Source organism: Solanum stenotomum, chromosome 1 (assembly GCF_019186545.1).
Source record: "Solanum stenotomum isolate F172 chromosome 1, ASM1918654v1, whole genome shotgun sequence".
Lineage (NCBI taxonomy): Eukaryota > Viridiplantae > Streptophyta > Magnoliopsida > Solanales > Solanaceae > Solanum > Solanum stenotomum.
Genome location: NC_064282.1, coordinates 96,415,935 through 96,435,126, shown reverse-complemented (window position 1 = coordinate 96,435,126; position 19,192 = coordinate 96,415,935). Strand labels below are relative to the sequence as shown.

The following is a 19,192-nucleotide window of genomic DNA, read 5'->3' as shown; positions in this document are numbered from 1 at the left end:
TTTTCTTTTTGTTTGAATGAAATGAAAATAATGAGAGGAGAGAACTAACTCTTCAAATTTGAATAGTTGGTTTGATGGTGAGTAAAAATTTATGAGACCTTTAAAAATATATATTTTTTATTTTGTGGGGTTTTGTTTTTTCTTCTTTTAGATATGTATTGAGTTGTGACGATCAATCATATAAAAAAATTTACCTACATTAAATATTTATATTAAACTAAAATATTAATATTTTAATTATTGTGATTAAGAAGCAAAGAGAGTATACAAAACACACATATTATGCTATCATTTGTTTGATATAAACATCGAATACATTTATTTTTTTCACCACAAATGTATCACGTAATCTGTGGGTTAATAAAAAACTTAATAACTTTGATCAAATTTTATATATATATTGAGAAATTCATTAATATCTATAATTATTTGATTTTAAATTTAATTGTTAATATTATTATAAATTAATTTAAAATTAATATTTTTTAAATTTTAAATTTATTAGTTTGTCATACTTATGAGTGGAGTCATCTTTAGGCGAAGAATGATTCAGTGTATATTCTTTATTGAAAAATTACATAATATGCATAAATTAAATACTAGTTATTATGAATATATATTTAATTTGAAGAAATTTATATATATATTATTAAATTTCTAATTCCGTCGTTGCTCATGTTGTGATTGTTGGTTGTGAATAAGTGAATATAAAATTAAAATTTTGTTAATTGTGGAAGGCAATTAATGCAATGTGGACAGTTTGTTGTTCAAAACATATGATTCTAAAGAAGTTGGCCCATGAAAAGAAAGGGGGTTGGTGGGGTATACTACATTTATTTATATGTAATATATACGTTATACTATTTTATAAGTAAGTGAATTAAATACTAGTTCAGAAAAAATCAGAAGGTCCCATCTAGTAATTGTATAATTAAATAATATAGTGGTACTGCTATTTAATATTTTCATCAAATGCAACTAACGTAGATGGTAATGAGATGTTAAAGAATCAGTTTATTCATAATTAGATGTTTCAAAGTTGAGGTATGAAACAATTTTTGATGATTAATGAACAATTTGAAGTGCTTTGGATTTGAATCAGGAAGTCATCTCTGATGATGAATGAGCAATTTGAAGTGCTTTTCTTGCGTATTCTTGGTAAATTAGCGTTATTGATATGAAATCTGATTTAAATTCAATATAGTAATATAATGAATAAAAAAATTATTGGGAGCATTGCGTCAAAAGATGAACCCTACAATAGTCAAATTCAAATTTAATCAAATTTCAATATATATATATATATATATATATATATATACCGAATATCGAATGAAAATAATAAAATTAATACATCAGATTTAAAGCCTTAATTGCAATAGAAAAAAAGGAGGGAGTTAGGTTTAGGGCTTTAGATGTTTGGCCATGGTTGAGATTTGAAAAAGAAATTGTATAATTAAAATTGAAATAGATATTTAAAAATTAAAGTTTATGTTTAACATAAAATTACGGTTCAAATTTTACAAGTAAAACTTGAAAAATGGAAATATTCTTAAAATGTATTTTTTTTTCAAACTTCAAATTGTACTTTTATATATATATATATATATATTTCTTTCAAGTTTGAAATTGAATACATCATACCATCATCATATAGTCTCATAGATCGACCCATATTTTTTTTAAATGACGAATTGATACATATGGGCTTTCGTCATCCATCTTATCATGCGCTAGACATTTTATGTTGAGGTAAGCATACTATAATGCAATTTATAGAGGCTTAGGGGATAGCTAAACGACCGATTAAAGATCAAACAAGCGGATGCAATCAAATAACATCGTCACTTTCTCTGTCTTTTACATTTTTGCCTCTATTGTTTTCATTTTTGTAGTTATTCTAAACAATCCTTCCAACTATCAAAGAGTATCATTGAATAGATTAATTTATTTATTTTTCATTAAAAATCTCGAATTTAAATCTTGTAAATGAAAATGAATTTGGGTCATATATAACAACAATATACCAAGTAATTATTGCAAGGTTTAAAAGAATTAAAGATTTTCCTCTCTATTTATCCCTCTCTATGGAGGCAATATACTAATATCACTACATTTTCCCCCTTTTTTCAAAGTAAATAGGGATAAGGGTCTGAAAAATATCCCAACTTTGGTCGAATTTGTTGTTGCGATACTAAACTTTCATGAGAACCTATGACCTTCCTAGACTATTTAATACCGTATTTTTTACCCCCTGAACTATTCAATAGTGTATTTTAAAGGTATATATGTGCCCACGTGGACACATTACTATTTAAAATTTTGTATTATTTTTTATGTCCACGTGGGCAAATATATATGTTTAAAATACGGTATTAAATAGTCTAGGGAGGTAGTAGGTCCTCATGAAAGTTTAGTATTGCAATAGCAAATCCGACCAAAGTTGAGGTATGTTTCAGATCCTTATCCCAAGTAACTATATTGCAAGGTTTAAAAGATATATATATATATATATATATAAAACTTAAACTAAAAAATAATAGCATCACCTAACAATTCACTTCAATGTTATCAATTTTATTTCTTTGACTGATTTTTTTATTCTTCTTAATTTATTCAACAATTAAGTCATGTTTTTATTATCTTAAGATGGGGCTTTTGGGTGATTGAGTCATTAATAAAGTTATCATCACGCAATTTATAAGTCATGAATTTGAGTTATAAAAATAACTGCTAATGGTTATATTACTGTGTACATCACATTTTTTAAAGTACGATTATTTTCTGAATTATATATAAATATAAATATTTAATGCATCAGAATGTCATTTCTAGTGAAAAAAATGGGAGTTAAAAGAGATTGAGACATTGAAGAGACTTTAAATGATAATATATGACTTTTGGGCTCACAAAATTTTGTAGGTGACTCCATTTAATGATATATAGATGAAAAATATTACTCCCTCCGTCCACAATTGTTTGTTAGGGTAAGGTCATGCACACCCCTCAAGGAAAATTTAATACAAGGTGTAATTTGCCTAATATAACCATACTATACCAAGAATACCAAAAGTCCACATAACTTTTCAATTGAACTACACTATCATTAAGGGCAGAATTGGAAAAAGGTGACTAATTATTTCTTGATTATTTAAATTGACAATTAATCTTGGACATCTATTTTTAGTATACATGCCAAATAATTGTGGACGGAGGGAGTAAGTATGTATTAATAAGTCCATGAAAATGACGTTTAATTATAATTGCAGATATAATTAAATTTGTGTCCCAGGGTAGGGAGTAAATGATTTATTATAGGGAAAAAAGATAAATATACCCTTGAACTATTGTAAATGGTATGCAGATACCCTCTGTCATACTTTTGGGACATTGGTGCCCCTGCCGTCAAAAAACTAGAGCATATATGCCCTTCACTCTAACGGAAGACTAAATAGGGACACGTGGCACAATCTTATCCATCGATCCGATATTTAATTAATGTCTGGTTGGTGGATAAGATTATGACACATGTATGTCTGTTAGTATAAAGGGTATATATGCTCTAGCTTTTGGACGGCAGGGGCACCAATGTCCCAAAAGTATGACGAATGATATATGCATACCATTTACGATAGTTCGGAGGTATATTTGTCTTTTTACCCCTTTATTATATACTAATTGAATAAAAGAAAATATTCTTTTCTTATATTTTCAACTAATTTTCGAATCAATTATTACTCCTTCGACCCGTATTAGTTACTATTCTCTTCATTTTTAAATACGCGATATTTTTATTTTTTCACCTTATTTCAAAATAAGTTGTATTTTATACTATAATCAAAAAGAAATAATTTGTTTCCTTTAAAATTATTCTTATTTTAATACATGGAGTTTTACATTATTAAAGAGTCATTTTTTTCTTCAAGGCCATAATTAAGAATAAGATAGTAATACACTTCTTATTTTTTTTTTTAGAAGTGAGTAGGTTTTTTTAAGAAGTGTATCTCAACTAAAAAAATTAGTTATTTTGAAACGGGAGGAGTATCATGTTTCGTCTTTCAAAAGTTAATTGACTAATCTTTTAAGTTAAATTAGATTAGATCAACTCCATATTTTATAATTAAAATTTAGATATTAAAAACTATACACAAAGATAAATCACAATTGTTCTAACGTCAATTTGATGAAAAACATTATTTAAATGGAGGGAATAGTTCGTTTGACACTTAGATAAACTTAAAGTTTCTTATGTATTCTCTACTTAAATTTTAAAATGAGAAATATATATTGAGAGGATAAAACAAAGCTTCTGTCTATTTTTAAAAATAAGTTCGATAAATGACATTTCAAATTTATCTTACATAACTCTCGACTACTCCGACTCCCGTCACCCCAATCCCCCAACTCCTCATCCTACTTCTTAGTATTGTTTTAAATCATATACAAATATGTTTAGAATAATATCTTTCGCTTGATTATTAAACATCAAAAAATAAATTTTAAAAAAATATTTACTGTTCCAAAAAATTAATTATTTTAAAAAAATCATGAATTCATTTTCCTTACCAAGAACACCATAAGAGTACATTTTTACTTGTATCCGGTATGTATAAACATCTAATAAATAAATGACATAGAATGAAGTCAAGTATAGTCGAGGAGTTCATCTGAATCCTCTACGATAAAAAATTACATTATTTATACATGATTAAAATTATTTTATATGTATGTATAGTAGACATTGAACCTCTTTTAACGTTTTGTGTGTTTACTTCTTCATATTTATTACGCCCTTAATAAAAATCTTGACTCCACTACTATATCTTCACCTATAATTTTATCACTAAACCAAACATTCTTACCTATTTATTTATAACTTTCTCTCTTTTTTATATAAACATCGAGTGTAAATAATTTTTTATCGTATGTATATATGCACATTGTTGTATAAGTTGTGGGGAGGTGGGGTTGAACATCACATCTATCACGTGTCTTGCACATGCCACCTAAAGGTACATTGACATGAGAGGGACCATCCATATATATATATATACTTAGCAATGGGTGTACAAAATCGAATTGAAAATTTGAACCAATTCGAAAAAAATTGAGGTTTAAAAATTTGAAGAAAATCCGAGTTTTATTAGTTTGGTTTGATTTATAAATTTAAAAATTTAAAAATTAAACACAAATAGTTTGGCTTGATATTTGAAAATCTCAAGCCTATCCGATCATGTACATCCCTACTTAACATAATATTTTTTTGTTTTGTTTAGTAAGTCTAAATAAAAGAATTTGGACATATGGAGTTTGACTCTAGATTGAGCTTCGTTAACGATGAGGATAAATATGAAATGATTTGCTAATGATAAAAATATTATAAATATAATAATTGAAAACTTAATGAAGGGCCAAAATTGGGGCACTTCATATAGTATTGAGACAAATTTGAACCTTTTGCATGTTTCTTTTTATGATTAATTTAGAGATTGACTATGGCTGAAATTGTTTTTATTACTTGCATGAATACATATAAATTCAGAAAGCTTAAAAACAATATTTGGATTAAAGGTATTTTGCACAATTTGAAAATATATAATGGGGATGATTATCATGGGAAGAGGGAAGCTTAAAGAGATAATAAAGGCATTAGGAAATATATCTTCATCAACTAAACAAAAGCAAAATAATCCTAAAATTCTATGCGTCAAAAGTCTAAAGGCATTCCGTCACCCGAGATTCAAGTCAGCACCGATAAGGATATCTTGATTCCCAAATTGGAAGCAAGCTACATCATAAGTTGTTACATATTAATTCATTTACGATGGTATCTTATTTTTCATTGTTTAATCTGTCATATAATAGGAATTCAAGATTTTAAGTGTTGTATGTGTTGGTACATAATTTTTTTTGTGATATGAATTTGGGCACTTTTTTTTGAAAAAAAAAAAAAAAAACTTTACAAAATCGTCTGTAATGACCCGGGGGGAATTAAACTATAACTTTATTATGATTCAGGCTACTTTTTTAGCATTTAGGGGCAATTCAACAAGAATTAGATCATTTTCTCAATTTTTCGTATGTGTTATTACATGGATTTGTTGGTGATATAAATTTCGGACACTTTTTTTACAATAACTTTACAGGACCCTCCGTAATGACCTGATGGAACAATACCTATAGCTACAGGACCCTCAGTAATGGCCTTATGAAACAATACTTACATATAGCCTTACCCCGATTCACGCCATTTTCTTAGCATTTAGGTGACACTCAACAGAAATTAGACGATTTTCTCAGTTTTTCATGTGTATAAGTACATGATTTTTTTGATGTATGAATTTCAGACATTTTCTTACAAAAAACTTTATAGGATCCTCCATAATAACTAGAGGGAACAATATCTATAGTCACACCATGATTCACGCCACATTTTTAACATTTAGGGGCCACTCAACAAGAATAAGACGATTTTCTCAGTTTTATGTGTGTTGCACATGATTTTATTAGTGATATGGAGTCACTCTTTTGCAAAAAAATTTACAATACCCTCCATAATGACCTAGAGAATAATAATTATATCCTCACCATGATTCACACCACTTTTTTTTAGCATTTAAAGTTCAGTCAATAGGAATTATGTGGTTTTCTTTGTTTTCCGTTAGTGTTATTTCATGAATTATTTTGTAATATGAATTTCATACACTTTTTTTTACAATTTTTTTACAGAACCCTGTGTAATACACCAGGGGAACAATAATAATAGCCTTATCATGATTCACGCTAATTTTGGGGCCATTCAGCATAAATTAAGCAATTATTTTTTATTTTCTGTGTGTTAAACTATTTGGTGATATGGATTTCAGAAAAAAAAATTCGAAAACTTTACAGGACCCTTTATAATGACCTCAGAGAACAATATCTATAGCCTAACCATGATTCACACTACATTTTCAGCATTTAGGGTAATTCAACAGGAATTAGATGATTTTCTCACTTTTTCATGTGTGCTAGTACATGAATTTTTTGGTGATATAAATTTCAGACACTTTTTTGGAAAAAACTTTACATGAGTCTCTGTAATGATCTAAGGAACAATACATATAGCCTCATCATGATACACACCACTTTTTTTTAGCATTTATGGGCCACTCAATATAAATTAGGCGATTTTTTATTTATTTTTTGTGTGTTAATGCATGCACTTTTTGGTGACATGAATTTCAGGAAAAAAAAATTGCAAAAATTTCACAGGACCCTCTGTAATGACCTCGGGAAATAATACCTATAGCCTAACCATGATTCACACCACCTTTTTAGCATTTAGCCACTCAACAGGAATTAAGCGATTTTCTCAATTTTTCATGTGTGTTAGTACATAAATTTTTTTGCAATATGAATTTCGGATGCTTTTTTGGAAAAAACTTTACATGAGCCTCTGTAATGATCTAAGGAACAATACATATAGCCTCACCATGATTCACACCACATTTTTAGGGGTCACTCAAAAGAATTACACAATTTACTCAATTTTTCATGTGTGTTGTGATATAGACATTAGACATTGTTTTTTGCAAAAACATTATAGGACCTTCTATAATGACTTGGGAAACAATACCTTTACGATCACCATTATACACATCACTTTTTAGCATTTAGGGGCCACTCAAAAGGACTAAGATGTTTTTCTCAATTTTCCGTGTATAACATGAATTTTTTGATGTTATGTATTTCAGATACTTTTTTTTGCAAAAACTTTACAGGACCCTCTGTAATGATCTCAGGAAACAATTTCATAGCCTAACCATGATTCATGCCACTTTTTAGCATTTAGGGGCCACTCAACAGAAATTATGTGATTTTTAAAGTTTTTCGTGTGCGTTAGTACATGAAATTTTTGATGATATGATTTTCGAGCACTTGTTTTGTAAGAACTTTACAAGACCCTCCGTAATAACCTGGGGGAACAATACCTATACCATCACCATGATTAACGCCACTTTTTAGCATCTAGGGGTCACTCAACATGAATTAAATTTTTGGTGATATAGATTCCGGGCATTTTGTTTTGTAAAAACTTTATAAAACCCTCTGTAAATACATGGGGAACAATACCTATAGCGTCACTAGGATTCACACCAAATTTTAAACATTTAGGGGATACTCAACACAAATTAGGCGTTTTTTAAAGTTTTTTGTGTGTTAGTACATAATTTTTAGGTGATATGAAAATTTTCAAACACTTTCTTTTTTAAAAAAAAAACTTTATAGAACCTTCGGTAATGAAATAGGGGAACCATACCTATAGCCTCACCATGATTCATGCCACCTTTTTAGCATTTAAGGGTCACTCAACAGAATTTAGGCGATTTTCTCAGTTTTCCATATGTGTTAGTACATGATTGTTTTGATGATACAGATTTCAAACACTTTGCAAAAACTTTAGAGGACCCTCCATAAAGACCTTGAGTAACAATACTTATAGTCTCACTGTTTTACACCATATTTTTAACATTTAGAGGCCACTCAACATGAATTTTGTGATTTTCTAACTTCTTCGTGTGTGTTATAACATGAATTTTTTGGTGATATGAATTTCAGACACTTTTTTGTAAAATCTTTACATGATCCTTCGTAATGACCTGGGGAACAATACGTATAGTCTCACCATGAGTCATGCCACTTTTTCAGCATTTAGTATTCACTCAACAAAAATTAAGCGATTTTTTCAATTTTTAGTGTGTTAGTATATGAATTTTTTGGTGATACAAATTTCAGACATTTTTTTATTTGCAGAAACTTTACATGACCCTTTCTAATGATCTAGGGATACAACACCTATATCCTCATCATCATTCACACCACTTTTTTTTTAGCATTTTGGGGCAATTCAATAGAAATTAAGAGATTTTCTTAGTTTTTCATGTGTTAATACATGAATTTTTTGGTAACACAAATTTCAGCTACATTTTATGCAAAAAAAAATAACAAGACTCTATGTAATGACCTGAGGGAACAATATCTATATTCTCACTATGATTCACGTTATTTTGTTGACATTTAGGGGTCACTCAACAAAAATTAAGCGTTTTTTCTCATATTTCTGTGTGTACTTAAATATTATTGTGATATGGATTTAAGACACTTTTTTTGCAAAAACTTTACAGGTCCCCCCGCAATGACCTAGGGAGAATAATACCTATAGCCTCAACATGATTCACACCACTTTTTAGCATGTATGGGCCACTCTTGGACGATTTTCTCCGTTTTCGTTGTGTGTTAGTACATGAATTTTATGAATTTCTGACACCTTCTTTTGTAAATCTTTTGAAATTCATTAATCCTGCAAATTTGGCCAGGTTTGATCTCGCAAGCCTGGTGACTAGTACTCGTTTCATTTGCATTTAGGACATCTCTTTTTTAACCATTTAACCATTTCTTTCACATAATAGGAATTAAAATTTTTTAAGTATTTTTCGTGTATATTAGTCTATAATATTTTGAAAATTAATCAATCGACGTTGTTGGCCCTTGAACACGGCTCAATCGGGCCTCACAAGTTTGGTGATAAGTACTCATTGCATTCTTATTAATGACGTCTCTTTTTAAATCGTTTTTGTATCACATAATAAGAATTCAAGATTTTAAGTATTTTTCTTATGCGTTAGTCTATTGATTTTTTGACAAGTACTCATTGCATTCTTATTAATGATATCTCTTTTTTCATCATTTTTGTATCACATAATAAGAATTCAAAATTTTAAGTATTTTTCTTATGTGTTAGTCTATTGATTTTTCGAAAATTTTCAACTGACTCCCAAACTTAGCTAGGATGGGTCTTACAGTCCTGCTGATGACTAGTACCTTCTTGCATTTTCAGTAATGGCTTCTCTTTTCTTAGCATTTCGATATCACAGAATTAGAATTCGAGATTTTAAATATTTTTCATGTATGTTATAGTCTACTGATTTTAAAAAAAAATTAGCCGACCGACTTCATTGGCCCTTAAACTTGGCCAGACCAGGTCTATAGGCCTAGTGACCAATACTCATTGCATTTTTATTAATGACGTCTTTTTTTTAAAAATAGGGAACTTTGTCTTTTTTTTAAGCATTTCAGTGTCACGAAATAGAAATTCAAAATTTTAAACATTTTGTGTATGTTAGTCGGCTAATTTTCGATATTAGTTAACCGACTCTGTTGGCAGAAACTCATGACTAAAAACAATCATTATGATTTGTTTTGATATTCAATAGGAATAATTGAAAGGAAAAAAAACCTATGTCGATTGGTAAGCTTTAACGATAAGAGACTATCTAGCTAAGTTCAAAGAACACAAGTTAGCATAATTTATTGATGTGTTGTCTTCTTGCAAGAGCTTGCCACACTTGGTGACATTATCTTTGAACTTGAAGATAGGGCAAGTGGGATTATGGAGAAAGAACTTGAAGATAAACAGCAAACAACATATACATCACATTGTACTGTTTTGTTTAATGGATTACTAGTACCAAATAGTGACTTTAAAGCTCATGTAAGAAACTGCCTAGACATAAAAATTTAATTTTGATATTGACCTAAGGTCACATTTGGTGAGGTTGGGCCCCTAAATGGTCCTTAACTAGTCATTGATATTAAACAAAGCGGATATGGTAGTTTTGTTTGATAAATACTAAATTGATGTCTACCTTATACTCTAGTTGAATGGACATTTCATTTTCAAACCAACTATTTTGCTTGAGGCTAGGGTGGTCCTATTTTATCATCTAGGAAATTACATATAATAGTTATTTTTATCGATGCAATGTAAGTATCTTAGTTAAACTAGACACAAAATTTTAAGAGACAAAAACATTAGTCTTGGTGCACTTTGAATCTTGTTATCTTAAACAAGTCACATACGACATTGGGCTTATACAATAGCTCGCAAACCACATAGGAGAGGTGGCCCGCACTAAGCAAGCATGTTGTGATGAGCTCGACCCAGAAGACAAACTTGTTTTCGTTGGCAAGGGATTTCAAACTGGAGACCTCCAACATGGAAGTCCCAAACCCAAACCGTTGGGCCACCCAAAAGGTTTTTAACAAAATAAGAACCAGTTGAGACACAGAATGATAGGGCGAGTGGCCTATATTCCAAAGAACTACAAGCAAGAATGCAAAAATCATTCAATGGTCTAAAAACTGGTTGTCCCTCTATTAAAATTGTGTGCAATTATTGATGAATTATCAGTTCAAGAACACAACATATCCCCCCCTCCCCCACCCCCCTCATATAATATAAGAAAAATACTTTATCTACGATGTTTGAGATCTCTGTCTCGATTGCATAATAGGGATATTGAAACTGGTCTTACTGGCATACTTGTGTCGCCATGTATAGTAAGCGCCTTTTCAACAAGAAAATAAGTTTTTTCTCCACTACTGAGAAAAAATAAGTTCGCAGATGCATTGGCAACTCTAACCTTCGTGATGAACGTTCTTGACGCAACTCCAACCATGCCAGAACAAAGAAGCAGCCCAATCTTTCTGTCTCAAACTCTACATTGCCCAAAATACACAAACCGTAAGTCAATTTATTATAGTATTTTCCTAGTTACAACTAGGGAATGCCAAGTTAAACATAACTGAAGGATGACAGAAATATGATACTGGTTTAAAATAAATGATTATCAGAACATATGTACTCACGAATTTCTCATTAACACTTGGCAAAAAGCCATCTAGCATAATATTGTTCTGAAGTGATCAAAGCTACAAAAAAAAAACACAAAAAAAAAGAAGTGAACAAACCTCAATCGTTACTGACCTGTGCTCACTCTTTGTCCAAGCAATACGTAACTTTGTAGTGCTCCTGATCTGACCTTAGGTAGATTTACCTCCATTTGACTCACTGTTTAAGTTGGCCTAAATTCATTCCAACACTCCAATAAGCATCGCACATGTTCAATAAATTTCATGCAAAGGTCATCAAAGTAATATGGTACTGTACCAAATAACAAATTTCAACATGAGTACTGTGCCATAAACCAGATAAAAGATTTCATAAAAGGCATCAAGAAGATGCATAATTACATTGTTAGCTCTATTACAAAGGCTAATATCTAAAGTTGAGGAGCTAACAAAGTCCAAGAGAGTTTCAGGGGAATTGCGAGGGGGGAAATTGCTCCAGCTACAGAAGGTTGTTAAAGCTTTAGAGTCTAGACTTAAGAATGTAGCTTGAAGAAGAGGTGCCTTCAAAGCATCTATTGTTTCTTTCTGTCCATACACACCGAAAAATGCAAGTAGGGATCATCTTCCGTACTCTATTGACGGATTTTCCGACCTTCCATGAGCTTCAGCTAACCAGTGCATCTTTAAAGCTTCTAGGCATAACCCATTTCAGACCAAAAACTGAGATGAACATGTTCCATATTCCTGTGGCTACTGGACAGTGAAGAAGATGTCTGTTGGTCTCTAGGGCCTGGTGACACAAGAAGCATCTGTTGACAATGTGGATTTTTCTCCTGATGAGGTTGTCTTGGGTGAGAGAGGCTTCAAGAAGGGCTAGCCAGCTAAAACAAATCACCTTGGGGGATAACTTGGTTTTCCAGATTGACTTACATGGCCAATTAACTAGCATTTCATTCTGAGCACATAGTGAATTGCATGCTGCCTTCACAAAATATTTACCAATCGCTTTATCCCCCCAAATGAGTCTGTCAGGTGATTGATCACTGATTTGGACAACTCCTAGCCTCTCCAGTAAGCTGAGAAGGTCTTGTAGTTCCCAGTCTTAGAAGTTCCTTCTGGATTGAGGGTTCCAGGTATTGTCAGCTCTATTTTGAGAGATGGTTGAAGATTTGCTTATGGCTATTGCATAGAGACTAGGAAAATCAGCTTGTAATGTTCCAGAACCTAACTTTTAATCAACTGCCACCTTAAAACTTACAATTGAGATAGAATTCCACCCCCAACTTGCTGATATACTTCCAAGGACCCACACCAAATGGAGAACTAACAACCTTGGTGCTCCACAGCTCCAGTGATTATTAGCACCATGTTTGGCATTCACAACCTTTTTCCACAAGGCTTGATCCACTTGTGATATCTGCATAGCCATTTCATCAACATGCTTTTGTTATGTATTGACAAGTCTCTAATTCCCAGGCCACCTGGGAACTTCGGATGAATAACTCTCTCCCATTTGTCACTCTTCAGCTTTTTAGGGTCCTCTAAAAGCAAAATGAACTCAAAACATTTATAATCGAGATCTTCTTCCTTGTGTGTATGAATAACAGATAGATCTGTACCTAACAGTCAAATATCTACAAAATTAACATGTTTTTGTTATCTACAAATTTCCTTCTAATCTGTTATATTGGAGTATGAAATATATCACAAGAATGGAATACTACACTCAATTTAGGAGCTTGGAATAACGGAGATTTCAGTGGCGTTTGTACAAAATGCAGAACATCTCCCTCCAATCAATTGAATCTATAAGTTGACGCGATATCAATTTCTAACTAGTTGAAAATGTGTGCCAATAAAATTTGAAAGAGAGACATGTAAACTACAATAACATACCCAGTAAAATCCCACTAAGTGGGGCCTAGGGAGGGTAGAGTGTACGCAGACCTTACCACCACCTCGAGGAGGTAGAGAGGTTGTTTCCGATAGACCCTCGGCTCAAGTGCATCAAACTTAAGTACAATAGGACAAAAACAATGAAGAAGCATAGCAGTTATTAAGAAAGGCAGTGTAAAGTTTACAAGAAAGATCGGTAACATTAGCAAATTATGTGATAATCGAAACACAATAAACCAAAGACATGTAAACTATTATTTTTATTATAATAATAAACGAAAGAAACTGTCTGCAAGAAGATAATTCAGTCCAATTTACTGCCTCCGCCCATCAAAATCTTTTAGTTTGGGACATCATTACATGTTTGGAAAAATTTATGGTTCGTTTCAAATTATAACTTCCATTAGTTCTAACAATTCAAAAAAAAATTTAACAAATCAAATTTAAACCTTAACATACTTTCTTACTATTGCTCCAACGCATCCCTTTATTCTTTAAATGGTATACAAGTCAAATTAATATCATATGTTTAGCGTCCTATCGATTGTTGTCATATAAAATGGGGCACAAGGAGTAACTTCTTAAATAAAATCATTAATGCATAAAAGAATATTATAATGAATTAAATACTGTACTCTTTGTTTAAACAGAAGTGAAATTGTCACAAAACCAACCAACAAAAAGATACATATCCAATTTGAGATAGTTGTAATCCTTTAATTTCAAAGTACATATCCAACTAAGATAGCCAGATATCTACTTGTCAAATATATACTACAGAAAAAAGATGAACCATATACTCATCTCATTACAACATTTTACACTAGCTATTATTTAAGAAGAACAAAAATGTAAAGTGTTTGACCTGTATGTTCCCTAATAAACAGTAAGTAGGCTTTTGAACATGATCTGGTTGAGATTTGGAAAAAGAAAAGGAAGTAGCATTTCTAGTTGAAAAAGGGTATTTAGAAGTTGAAATTGTGTTTGGACAAGGAAACAAAGTTGAAGTTCTGTGAGTGAAAACTTGAAAAAACTCCTAGAATGTATAATTCAAACTTCAAATTTGAAGTTGAAATATTGGACCAAGTTTATAAACAAACAGTTAATTAAAATGATCTCCACGTAGTATTTCAAATTTTGGAACCAAAATTTATGGTAAAAAACAGAGCCTGAATAATGACCTGTCCTCCTCATTTGATGTGGAACCATCACTGGGAATGATTATAAGTCAATCATAAATCATGTCGTGTATTAGTGGAAATTCTACATGGGGAAAATGCATAAAGCTACACTCATCCAGTGAAGTATAAAGTTTGAACTTACCTTCACTGATGTTTGATTCAATTGGTCCCCAAGTGTTTCCTTAAGCACTTGAACATCTACTTGTTTGGATGTTTTATCATACTGGAATTCAATCTTGTGTACCTTAATAATTCAGGCAAGGAAAACTAAAGGCTTCGATGCGGTCAAAAGAAGTTCTTCATCTAGCAGATTCTAGAGAGAGACAAACTAATTTTCTCATAGCTACTGTACAAAGAAGAATTTTTCCTGTGGGATATGAGTTCCCATCAAGCAAGCAACGTGCAAATTCGACATTTCCAGTGACAGACATGATCCGAGGTATCATTTCTTCCATTTTCAGCCTAAAGAATAAAGGAACTAATACTCGTCAGCTCCACAAAAAGTTCTCAATGAGGTATGATTTATTTTCAACATTAACAATGACTTATTACCAATAGTACCAAACAAATGGATTTGCTGCTTGCTAGGGAAGTCCTTGGAAGATATGAGGGACTTGTACAATAATTATTATTTACCCACTAGCCCCTATATTACTAGTATTGAGGAGGGTGTGTGAGTGTGTGTGTATGGGGTGGAGGGGCATTCATTTGTAAATCATCAAGAAAAAAAATAATCAAGTTCTCTACAATACACTAGCTTTTTTCAGCAAATTTGGCATAGCAAGATCGTGAGTAAGTTGTGCAAGATTGTGAGAGAGTTGCCAAGTGTCACACGTGCACTTAGTTGAAGACTAAGGACATGGCAATACACTATTATTATATGTAGAAGTAAAAACCTATGAAATAATCTAGAAGCACTTAAAGAATTGCCATCTTTGCTAAGTCACATCTATGTCACTGTTCTAGTAGACAAGAAGACCTAGCAAAAAGTCACATCTATGTCCTTCTAGTAGACAAGAAGACCTAGAAAAAATGTATTTTAATAAAAATACAACATTGCAGTTTGAAATCAACTCACCAAAAACAGAATCTATCACCAACAAATGTTATTCATTCATAATTATATCAAAGTACAAACTTTTAACAGCAGATGGCCATAAACCATTGCATCCCCAGGTTTAGCTTTCAAAAGTGTAATAAAAGATGATTATGCTCAATTAGCAAGGGTTGGGAGACTTGTATTTTAATTTACTAGTTTGAGTCCTATGTCAAACGAACTAAGTCCAGTACTTGAGTGGAGAAAAGTAAAGAGTGAGCCCATCATTCCCGAGTTTCGAAAGCTACGTTGACCAAAGGGTTGGCTCGTGACTGATTTCTCCATCACCAAAAAATTGACTGCAACAACTCATCCATTACAAAAGAACTCTCATCAACCAAGTTGACATCACACTTCCAAATTACCTCTAACCAGCTCAACCACATCACAACTTTAAATGACACTTTTAAATGAATTTTGAACCACCTCTGCAACAAACAATATTTAAGAGATGCTCATCTATAATCAACTGCTTACTTGAAGACGAACCACTGTAACTGACCCATCATTGTCAAGCTTACACAGCTAATACTTCCAAACCATCACGATATAAACAATCCAATCTAACAACACAGCTCGTCACTGAACAATCACCTTTCAAATCTCAGTTAATTCTCTCCCTTTCACTTGTTTAAGTATGAACATTAAGGGGGAGTTTGGTTTGACGTATTGCAGAAAATAATCACAGTACAAACTTTGTATTAGTTAGTCCTATATTTGGTTGACCATTTCACATATGGTATAAATAATAACTGTATTTCTTATACCGGAATCTCCTTATAACTTTATACGGAAGGCAACATGGAATAACTATCCTAGAATTAGCTATACAGGGATAAATCACCTAAAAGACTTAAACTAACCCTGTCCACTGAGTCATCATTCATAACATACTTCCACTTCAACTCTGCAGACAACCCATTTCTATCTTTATTGCCCGTTGTTCTACTTCAACAAACAACCCATTATGATCTTGGGCACCAATTGGGTGTTTGTTTGTTTTAGTTGGTTTTGTTGTTTGTATCTCATTGCTTTTGTGTTTAATCGGGTGGACAGGAACATTGTGGTGGCTTTGGTGATTTGGGTTTTCTTTTGACCTCCTCTTTACTTGCTAATTGTTCCTCCGCCATATCTGAGTCTCCATTTAATTATACATGTTTGTATTAAAAGATTCATTCACCAAAAAAAAGATCTTTACAGGCAACATGATGTTGTTATTCTGTTAAGAAGGCAAGGGTATAATTGTAAATGATAAAATGTATATCCAACTTTTAATACATAGACCAAGCACCTGATAAAAAATAATGTCTACATTACAATCTCTGTATTGCTAATCCCTACATTAGAATTCCCGACTTGTTTTTAAACCAAATGACCTCCAAGTCCTTACAGGAAACACTAATCCTGTACACAGACTGAATTTCACAGATTCAATAATTCTACTCTTTGTATCACTAAGTGTAACACATCTAGGACTACTAAATTCATAGCTCTAATCAACATATAACAACAACAACAACAACAGAATAATGCAATAATCAATAAACAACATACTAGGACAGATTATTGAAATCAAGAATAAACAATGCTACAGATCAAAAACAAGAACTACAACAAAACTAGTACTAATCAACATCTAATATTCTCCAATTTAACTTGTTGATGCAAATAAACCATATATATCAGGTTAAACAAATTGGACGCACAAGATGAATTACCAGAATTTATAGTTGTGTGACCATACTTAATGTGAATTCTGATCCACCATCACAACAAAGTCTATTTAATGAGATTCTTCTCTAGTATTCAACTGCTCATATCTCAAGACAAATAGTAACTGATCACTGTCAAAATTATGTGCATTCTTCGTCTCCCTCAGAATTCGGAACACTCCAATCTTGAATAGCACAAAAAATTGACCTATCAATACAGCCTGGTACTAAACACCCACTTTCCAAAATTCAAGTTTATTCTCTCCATTTCAGCCTAAAGAAAAAGGGAACTAATACTACTCATCAGTTCCACAAAAGTTCTCAATGAGTTATTATTTATTTTCAACATAAACAACGACTTATTAACACCAATAGTACCAAACAGCCACCCCACCCACCCACCCAAAAAAAAGTAACAGGCACAATAGAAAATTAAAAGAACAGCCAAAGTGCGGAGTTCTTAAAAATAAAAATCAGTGGACATGGTTTTTGAAGAATAGGGCCTGGTACCTGCACAAGATAATATTTGGTAGTAACCAGTTTAGTACAAGTTGATAAAATGTTTATATCATAGTTCTGCGGAAGATCTTAATCTGTATAAATCACACTTGATCAACTGTTGGCCTGAGGGTTAAAAGTTACACTTGGAGGAATCTAGATTGCAGAACCACAGGCATAAATAGTCAAGATTTGAGAAGAGGAAGAAACCTGGCGAGGTTGAGAGACAAGTGTACTTAACTTCCCAACATCACTAAATGCATTGCCATCAATTCATAAAAGGTCCCAGGAAATCCACTATCATCATCCCAAGCTGGCATAGCTCCAAAATCTCACCAAAGAAACACAAAAGCAGATTCATTTCCTTCGCTTCTCCCCAAATCACATTTGAAGCATAATGGAATCCTGGAATTTTTTTTGAGAAGGTAACAACTTGTATTCTATTCCAAAGCAAAAAACCAGAACCTGCCACAACAAATTACAGGTTCCTAATTACAATTGTGGAGAGTATAGCAGGAAGATCTTCAATCCTGGAATTTCCGATTCACATGATCGTATGCCTTTTCAAGATCAAGTTTGCACAACACACCAGGTATTCCCTACTTTATCTTTGAATCCATCACTTTGTTTGCCACCAACGCTGCATACAAAATCCGTTTGCCCTCCACAAAAGCATTTTGTGAAGTAGAAACGACTTCAGCCAACACCTTCTTAAGTCTTATAATCCACTGCGCTCGTAGTTCACTCCCATTTAGGGATGATAACAATGAACGAGGCATTCAAACTCTTTTCAAATTCACTACTATGTTGGAACTCAGCAATAGAATTCATCACATTTGTTTTGACTGTATTCCAGCAATGCTAAAAAAAAGCCAAAGAGAAACCATTTGGGGCCGAGCTTTGTCACATGCTCAACACTCCGCCACTCTTTTCCCCTCCTCCTCGATTGCCCTCTCCAACCATTCACCTCCCGTCCGATTAGACTGAACCCTAAACCCCCCATAGCAGGCCTCCACTCCACTTTTTCTTTTAAACAATTTTTCATAATAATCTACAACTGCCCCCTCTACTACTTCCCCCTTTCCCACATGGCTTCTATTTGCTACTGCTTCCCTGTGAAAGAATTTAGTATTAAA

The 19,192-nt window shown here is 32.2% G+C and overlaps 1 long non-coding RNA gene across 1 annotated transcript; it reads right to left on the bottom strand.

The window, feature by feature from the left end:
* Nucleotides 1-11,276: 11,276 nt before the first annotated feature.
* LOC125865499 (uncharacterized) lies at nt 11,277-19,159 on the bottom strand. Its single transcript, XR_007446353.1, has 3 exons — nt 18,267-19,159; nt 11,810-11,907; nt 11,277-11,541 (listed from the first exon to the last, which is right to left on the bottom strand). It is a non-coding gene; the product is annotated as an uncharacterized LOC125865499 (long non-coding RNA).
* Between the last annotated feature and the right edge of the window lie 33 nt (nt 19,160-19,192).